This window comes from Palaemon carinicauda, chromosome 25 (assembly GCF_036898095.1).
Source record: "Palaemon carinicauda isolate YSFRI2023 chromosome 25, ASM3689809v2, whole genome shotgun sequence".
NCBI classification, from domain to species: Eukaryota; Metazoa; Arthropoda; class Malacostraca; order Decapoda; family Palaemonidae; genus Palaemon; species Palaemon carinicauda.
In genome coordinates this window covers 97,975,648-97,984,972 of record NC_090749.1, presented here as the reverse complement: position 1 = coordinate 97,984,972, position 9,325 = coordinate 97,975,648, and the positions used below count along the sequence as shown (strand labels likewise).

General features: G+C 43.0%; 1 long non-coding RNA gene across 1 annotated transcript; it reads left to right on the top strand.

Moving 5' to 3' along the window:
- Nucleotides 1-954: 954 nt before the first annotated feature.
- On the top strand, nt 955-2,009 carry LOC137619290 (uncharacterized). The gene is made up of 3 exons (XR_011039890.1): nt 955-1,523; nt 1,650-1,740; nt 1,876-2,009. It is a non-coding gene; the product is annotated as an uncharacterized lncRNA (long non-coding RNA).
- Nucleotides 2,010-9,325: the final 7,316 nt, after the last annotated feature.

The window sequence follows — 9,325 nt, the reverse complement described above, 5'->3', positions numbered from 1 at the left end:
AATAAATATGAACGAAACATAAAATATCTCGATAGCCAGGTAACGAACATGGACGTCTGTTCATATTTGGGTTGAATAAAACAAAAAAACAATGGATTGTTCCACCGACAGAACTCGACACAAACATGATATCCTTTTCACTAAATAATGTGTGAGGTGCCAGTTAGGTGATAACTTTATTAAACAGACATCGAGCTTTGATACAAGGACTTGCGAGCAAGAACGTCACAATAATTCAAACGTAATTATACATGAGCTATCAGGTTAATACAGGTTGGTCTACTAACAGTGCAGGGAAGAGCGAGTGATAAGTTAAAAAACAAAACTATTACAGTGCAAGAGCGCTATATGAAACATGTTTGGTACAACATCTAATTCCTGTAACATTCGAATCATACTTCTGACTTTCCCTTCCTAATCTTACCTTCTTATCTCTTGTCCTTATCAGTTTAATTTCCTGAAGAATTTCAGTAACTATTTCTTAAACGTTGGTTTATCTCGGAAGGATTTTCCCTTTGATGTTCCGACGAAATCCTTCGAACGTTCCAAAACATTTCATTCCAAACTTGTAATTAAATTTCCTCTCTGATAAACTGTTTTTGATATACCAAATAGTTGGGGTATTACCAAATAATTAGACATTATCTTTAAACCCTTAACATTGAAACATTTAATTGAATTTCCTTGAGTATTACCGAGTATCAAAGCAGTGAAAAAAAAAAAAAAACTTCCAATATTTTTTTCAAGTTCTCTTAAAGTTATTTTCGATATAATGACTCTGTGACTTTATCGGTCTGGCCATTTGAGGAAAGAATTCCGAAATATATAGGAATAAAGAGAGAGGCAGAGAACGAAAAATAAAGATCTTTCAGAAATATAAATTCATGTTTAATCAAGAATGACAAAGTGTCACAGAGGTTTAAAAAACGAAGATACATTTATTGTAAACGGAAATTAAAGTTTCTTACCTTTGTTTATTAGTATATGTATATATGTATTTATTGAAGTAAGGAGGACTTTTCTCTTAAACTATTAAGATAACTAGTTAAATTACATTTATATGCTTGGTACCATCTAAGTCCTGCTTGCTTACTACGAGCTAAGTAATTAGCTAACAAGCCTTCTAATCACGCCATTTTCTCTTTACTTGGGAGGTTCATGGATATACCCAAGTCAGTCTGGCCTAGCAAACCATACCGTCCATATCTTCACTGGCAGTATTTGGGCACGAAGATTTGAGCTGCTAAATTTGTGCTACAAGATTTTTATCATTGAATTTGTACTGTGCTGCTATTTTATCGAACCATGTCTGGGTTACGTGATTCAAGTGTTTCCACATTTACGAAGTTATTCAACATGAACTAACTTCCCTTAATTTGGACTCTGAGCTTCCTTCGGCATGAAAATTTAAACTTCGAGGGCATTCGACTCGTCTCATAGCTTGCATGGATAAAGGTATAATTGGTGAAGCTAGGTCGTCCTGGGTTATCAGCCTGCGTTCATCTTTCGTATATATATTATTGGTAAGACTTTATATTAGATTTAATTCGAAGGATGAATGTTATAGTGAATACATTATACAAAATTATATTGCTTATATTTATAGCTTCAGGATATTGTTTGATGTCGGAATGTATTTCATTTTTCAGGATATCATTTATCCATATGTTTAATTGAAGTGGCTTAGTCCGAGGATAAATTCCCTGTTTCTTACATTGGCGAGCACTTCCAACATTATCGGTAATTGCTTATTAGGTTTATATAGATTATATATGCAATTTACGATTTATTCATATATACTTTGTTCAAATTGAATTTATATAATTTCATTTCTTTCATTATATCTTGATATATTCCTTTTTGTTGTTTATACAGGTGAGGTTGGAAAAGCTGAAAGTAGTTTGGAAATTACCCCTAGATATAACCACCTTCAAGCAATCGGAATAGACAATTTATTGCATTTTTACTTCTCTGAAATGTTTATAATAAATTTGGTGAATTGTTTTGAAGAGTTTTCCTAACTACCATTGTAAATGTTCAAATTTCAGCTTATATTGATAGAATATTTATTTTATCTTCTTATTTACTGGTCTATTTCAGTCTCTGCAGACAATTTTAAAAAGATTTCACTATGAAAATGATTGGAAAGAGACTTTAAGAAAGATTGCTTCAATTTGTAGTTGTGAATAATTAATCCCTTTTCACCAAAAATAAATAGTGCAAAAGAACAGATCTCTCTCTCTCTCTCTCCTCTCTCTCTCTCTCTCTCTCTCTCTCTCTCTCTCTATGTCCGAGTATTCTTTCATGCAGTAACTCCATCAATTTACAGGGAAAGGTTACGTACATACACACCTATACACACACACATGCGAACACATATACACCGAACAGCAACAACAACAATTGCAGGACAAAGACCTTGTTCGTGTCTTTAGTCACTACTGGGGTTTGGCCATTTTCACATTTGGATTTGGTTCAAACTCTTACACATTAAGCTTAAATATTTTCTAATTTTCATGTAAAAGTTATACACAACCATTGCACACACAATAACCCACATTGACAGAACAACACCCACAAATGAAGCCGTTTCTAGTCCACTGGAGGACACACCTCTGACATATCCTTATCAAATAAACAAAAATAACTCCTAATTGACTTTTCTTCTTTGCTCGGAAGTCAAACAGGATTCTCAATCCCCAGATGAGATCGTGCTTTTATTGTATTTCATGAGGTGTACTGTAAGCATTCCTTAATGGTCATTTCAACGTCCCTTTACCTTCATTGGAATCTTCTAACTTTTGATTCGCATTAGCACCTGAGTGTTGAATGGCCTCCCTGGCTTCAGCAACTGTCTAGACAACGACCTCGCTCCAACGTTCTGTCTCACTACTGAAGCCCAGCCTTTGTTTCAGAGAGAGAGAGAGAGAGAGAGAGAGAGAGAGAGAGAGAGAGAGAGAGAGAGAGAGAGAGAGAGAGAGAGAGATCCATAACATTGTTGAACGAGCAAGTGTTGATCTTGGAAATTCTTTCCACTGGCAGTTGATGCTGGATCAGTCACGAAACTTCAGCTCAACTTCAAAACCTTCTCAAGAGATTATAAGTTTTCTGGAAGTTGTTGGTGTTTGAGAAAATAAAAGGAAGATGTAAACAGAAACAATGATATATCATAATAATAGGGCTCTTTAGGATGCATATTAAGGGCAATATTTCAAAAAAAAATGTAATGGAAAAATTCTTTTACAAATTAATTCTTTGTCGATCTATTTCCTGTCACTGTTGTGACGGTGCCGAGTGAGGGTTGTGAACTCAAAGGCAGATGCAATCAACTGAGTTATTTATTAAGGAACACTCTTCTTTATATACAAAACCTCAAGGCAACAGGACATAACATGTTCGAGAGAGAGACAATGTTCAGAGCAAAACCGGAGACATGATCATTCAGGTTCTTTTTAGTGCGAGGGAAGAGCGCAGATACAAGCATAATATATACAAAATAATTATGTACAATTGTGTGACACACGGTTGGTACATGGCTTCCCCCCCCCCCCCTAAAAATGACATACTGTACATGTTAAATAGGGCGCCCTGATCTAGAGAGGCGAACTGTAGGCGGTCATCTGGCAGAAGATAAGCAAGTTTTAGACGATCAATGGAGACCCAGTCTTCTTTGCCCCGAATGTTTAGTAGGAATGCTTTCGGACTGCGTCGGATCACAAGGAAAGGGCCCGTGTAAGGGGGCGTTAGTGGTGGCTTGCTAGTGTCCGTTGAGCAGGAAGACGTGCGTTGCAGAGTGCAAGTCCGTTGGTATGTGATGCTTTGCTGGGGCTTGTAAGTCTGGCGGCACGGAGTAAATTTTCCCACGACGTGACGTATGCGCTGGAGATCGTCGGAGGAGGTTGTAGAAGGAAAAAATTCGGCAGGGACGACCAACGGGTCGCCATACACCATTTCAGCTGCTGAGACGTCGAGGGCGTCTTTAGGAGTGGTCCTTAGTCCCAGGAGGGACCCAGGAAGCTGAGTAAACCAGTTGCAATCCTTGCAGCGGGACATCAAAGCTGCTTTGAGGGTGCGATGAAAACGTTCAACCATTCCATTGGCAGTGGGGTTGTATGCCGTTGTCTGATGTAGGGTGATGCCCAGGAGATTCGCTAATGACGTCCACAATTGAGAGGTGAAAGTGGTTCCCCTGTCAGAAGTAATATGCTCAGGGATACCGAATCTTGAAATCCATCCAGAGAGTAAGGCAGATGTACATGAGGCGGACGTTGCAGTTTCCAATGGGAATGGCTTCAGGCCAACGAGTGGAGCGGTCGATGCCGGTAAACAGGTAACGATGTCCTTGTGATGTGGGTAGGGGGCCTACAACGTCGACGTGATGTGTGCGAAACAACGCTTGAGGTTGAGGAAAGGTGCCCACTCCTGAATCCGTGTGTCGATGTACTTTGGAAGTTTGGCAAGAAGTACAGGCGCGGACCCAATCCTTAGCATCCTTAGAATGCTGTGCCAAATGAACTTTGCCTTCAGCAGCTGTGCAGTAGAACGGCACGAGGGATGTGAAAGGCCGTGATGAAATCAAACACCTGTCGGCGCATGGGAGCAGGAATCCAAGGTCGCGGTCTACCAGTACTGACGTCACAGAAGAGGGTGGTGTTGGAGTCTTCGAGGGGAAAATCTTCCCAACGGAGGGACGTGCAGGATGTCCTACAAGCTTGATACTCTGGATCCTGTCGTTGGGCTTCAGCCAGGGCGTTGTAATCCAATCCCAGTTGAAAGGCAGCCAACGTGTTTCTTGACAGGGCATCGGCAACGGGATTCATTTTCCCAGGGACGTATTGGAGGGTGCAATTGTATTCAGCCACGGCGGAGAGATGTCGCCGTTGACGGGCGGACCAGGCGTCAGACTGTCGAGTGAAGGCGTGCACCAGAGGCATGTGGTCTGTGCAAATGAACGAAGGGGCGTACCTTCTAAGAAATGGCGAAAGTGACGAACAGCCAAGTGCACCGCCAGCAATTCCCGATCGAAGGTAGAATAACCCGATTCTGCCTTGGACAGTTTTCTGCTGAAGAAGGCCAATGGGCGGGGCGAGCCTTTGACCACCTGCTCGAGTACTGCACCAATAGCGACGTCGCTGGCATCGGTGAGAGAAGGAGAGGGGCGTGTGGGATAGGAAAAGTGAGAGCCGCAGCAGTTGATAGGGCCTTCTTTGCATTGCAGAAGGTGCTTCCTGAAGGGGACCCCACTTCAGGTCCTTTGGCTTGCCCTTGAGGGAGGCGTAGAGGGGAGCAAGAGTGGGGGCGGCAATGGCTGGCAGAAAACGGTGATAATAGCTGATCATGCCCAAGAATTCCTGCAGAGCTTTGACGGTCGAGGGCGCGGGGAAGTTCTGAACGGCTGCTACCTTCTCAGGGAGGGGATGGACTCCTTCAGGAGTGATACAGTGGCCCCTAAGAACGACACTTCGTTGGCGCCAAAGGTACACTTGTCGTACCAGACTACAAGGCCCTTTTGTTGCAGGCGGTCGAGCATGATGCGCAGGTGACGGAGGTGTTCCTCTTTTGAGGAGGAGAACACAAGTATGTCGTCCACATAACATACACAGAAAGGGAGGTCCCCTAAGATGCCATTCATGGGACGTTGAAACGTTGCCCCAGCATTACGAAGGCCAAAACAGGAGTAATTGAAGGTGTATGTACCAAACGGAGTGGTGATGGCGGTCATGGGGATGTCTTCTGGGTTCATAGGCACCTGTAATACCCCTTCAGGAGATCGAGCATAGAGAAAATCTTCGCTTGTGCAGGTAGGAGGTCACGTCGGCAATGTTTGGGTGGGGGTAGTGATCCGGTTCTGTTTGCATGTTCAGGCGCCTGTAATCCCCGCCACGGACGGAGGGAGCCGTCTTTCTTCAGAACGATGTGTAAGGGTGACGACCATGGGCTGGAGGCCTTTTGGCAAAGGCCCATTTCCTCCATTTCGGCGAACGTCTGTTTGGCGGCTGCCAATCGTTCCGGTGCCCAGACGTCTGAAATTTTGCGAAGACTTGGGGTCCCGTCGTCTTGATATGGTGATAAATACCGTGCTTGGCAGGAACCGTGGGCGTTTGGCGAAGTTCTGGACGGAAAACTTCCGGGTACGACGTGAGGAGATGGGCGTAGGCATCCGTGGGTGCGCTGATGTGGAGAGTGAGGTTAGAGTGGGCGGGTTGAAGGAGGTGTCGACAAGTACGAGTCTGCGTTGACCAATCGTCGGAGGGCGACATCGACCAGAAGGTGGAAATGAGAGAGGAAATCCGCACCGAGGATTGGCATTGTGACGTCAACCAACGAGAAACTTCCAGTTGAATTTACCGTTTTCCGAACGATAATGTGAGGTTCTCGTAACCGTAGGTGGGTATCGCAGATCCGTTGGCAGCTACCAAGCGGACGTCGGCAGATGTAGACAGACTACGTCGTGCCTTGAAGAGTTTCCTTGGCAAAAGAGAACGACAAGCACCCGTGTCTACCCAAAAATCGCACGCCCATTCCTGCATCCTGTAAAAAGAAAATATTAGAAAACATGGAGTCCACCGGCACAAGCGATGGCCTCCTTACACGTTTTTTGGCCACTGACAATCCTTGGCACATTTCTTCGCAGTTGCCCTGAATCTGAAGTGGTAGTAGCAAAACTGCGGCGAATGGGAGGTAGTAAGTGGCTGTAGAAGTCATTCGTTGGGGCGCGAGCGATTGGTGGGTGGTGGGCAGCTTTGTCGCCGCTTCGGCACGTCACGGGGTAGGCGTGTATGTCCTACGGCATTCATGTCAGCTTCGGTTTGACGTTGAATAGGCATCCTCGTCGTCAGGGGTGGAGGCGTTGATGGAGGTCTTGAAGTGGCCTGTCCATAAGGGCGTCGGCTTTGGTCATCAAGTCCTTTATGGGTAAACTATCGACATCGGGGTATGGCAGCGCGTACAGGTTCGGGTAAACGGCGTATCCAAAGGGCACGAAGTAGGTTCACCTCACGAGGAGAGCCGTCTGCGGCAGGTTGAAAGCGAGCGATACTGGTCATTTCCCTGAGGGCAAGCGAAGCCCTTTGGTCCCCTACGGTTGTTGCGAGAGCTGAAAAAACTTTGCTATACGGGCGGCTGGCGACGGCGAGTACTGCAGCAGAAGGTATGTTTTGAGGGCGTCATACGCTATTGGGGTGTCTCCTTGTTCACAAAGCCAGTCGGATATTTCTGGGAAGGTGTCCTCGGGTATCACCGCGAGAAATATAATCCGCTTTGGTGGTTGAGCGAGTCACGCCCCTGATACGAAACTGACTTCTGCTCGCTGAAACCAAGCAAACGCCTCTCCGCTGGCGAACGGTGAAAGTTTCAATGGGGCGGCCGCAGCGCCAACTGCTGTAGTAGAGTCCGTCATAGTACCAACGATGGAGGGGCGTGGCAGGTGGGGGTGGAAGGCAGTGGGAGCGAGTCGACTTCCGGGGTCACCAAGGTGACGGTGCCGAGTGAGGGTTGTGAACTCAAAGGCAGGATGCAATCAACTGAGTTATTTATTAAGGAACACTCTTCTTTATATACAAAACCTCAAGGCAACAGACATAACATGTTCGAGAGACAGACAATGTTCAGAGCAAAACCGGAGACATGATCATTCAGGTTCTTTTTAGTGCGAGGGAAGAGCGCAGATACAAGCATAATATATACAAAATAATTATGTACAATTGTGTGACACACGGTTGGTACACTGTTAATACTTTAAACCCTATTCCTATACTATCTTTTTATATTCATTATATATATACATATATTTATATATATATATATATATATATATATATATATATATATATATATATATATATATATATACCCACGTGTGCATCAAAGGTATACCCAAAGTCGTTTCCATGAATAATAATGTTCATAATCAACGATGACATTATTATTATTATTATTATTATTATTATTATTATTATTATTATTATTATTATTATTATTATTATTATTATCTCTAAAAATCCAAGTAAAACAGCAAAAGAATCGTTAAGGCAAATGTCTTTTGGATTCGTTTTAGTCTGAACTTTAAGATGCCCTTATTGCATTAAGGAAGAAACAGAGAGACTTTGCAGACAAGGCTTCTTTGATAACCTCTTTTATTACCCTAAATACTTTACAAGGCCAGAGAGAGAGAGAGAGAGAGAGAGAGAGAGAGAGAGAGAGAGAGAGAGAGAGAGAGAGAGGATTGTTTATCGTTTCAATATGTTTATCAATTCTCCTTACATATTGTCATAAAAGTATCCTCTTTCTTTTTTAATAAACTTAAGGACTTTAACTTCCAAACAAAATAAAACCAAAGTTGGTGCTTCAGACCTAATTATTAATCTTTTTTCATTTGCTTAAACCTGAGGACTATAATACATAATTAACTTTTGGAATACCCAGAACTAGAGGAAATAGATAAAAAAATGGGAGGTGTGGTGAAGGATTGAAAGTTTGATGGTGGATGAAGAGTGGAGGATTTCTGGGGATTTTAGACAAAGACTCAGGAGGGATTTCATTGGGATTTCCGAGAAAGATTTCTGGCTTTTACAAAACAACCAGCCATCTTTAGAAATACCTTAAAAAAATCACTGTATAATTAACCATTCTTCATTTCAATTCATTTTCCAATTCTTTACCCTAAAGGAATTAACCTTTGACCTGTTTTCCCAGCAGCCTTTGCATCTGTGTGTGACCTCGAAGGCAAACAGATCCAAAGGGTTTCAGTTGGACCAAAGCTGAGATGACAGTGTAAATACCGGCTGAAAAGAGCAACCACTTAGTGAATAACAACTAGTTAAAACGAATAATCACTTCCGCTTACTGAATAAATACCATCAAGGCATCCTAGAACAACTAACAACCTTTCCTATTGAGGAATATGCTTCTGGAATATTTCATCATAAATACTACGGAGGAAATGGTGTCCGGAATCATCGTTTATTCGTACTTTCTTCTTTGCTTCTCTCAAAGCCCACAACCCATATCAGCCTCGTTTTTACGGGGATGGGACCCAGACCTCTCTTCATCTCCTCATGAAAAGCATCACTCTTCCTTCCACCAGGAGTAATGTCCTCTCTCCCCTTTTAGTCACCAGAGACTATCCTCCTTCATCTTCACCTTTTTTTCCCCTTGAGTAGAGTTTCTGGCTCTTGGTGACAAGAAAGTGTTCTGTGTTTTAGGGATCACCCAGATGGGTAGTTTTAACTATGCATTGCCACTCACTTCAGGGACAGAGAGAGAGAGAGAGAGAGAGAGAGAGAGAGAGAGAGAGAGAGAGAGAGAGAGAGAGGGGATTGTTTAT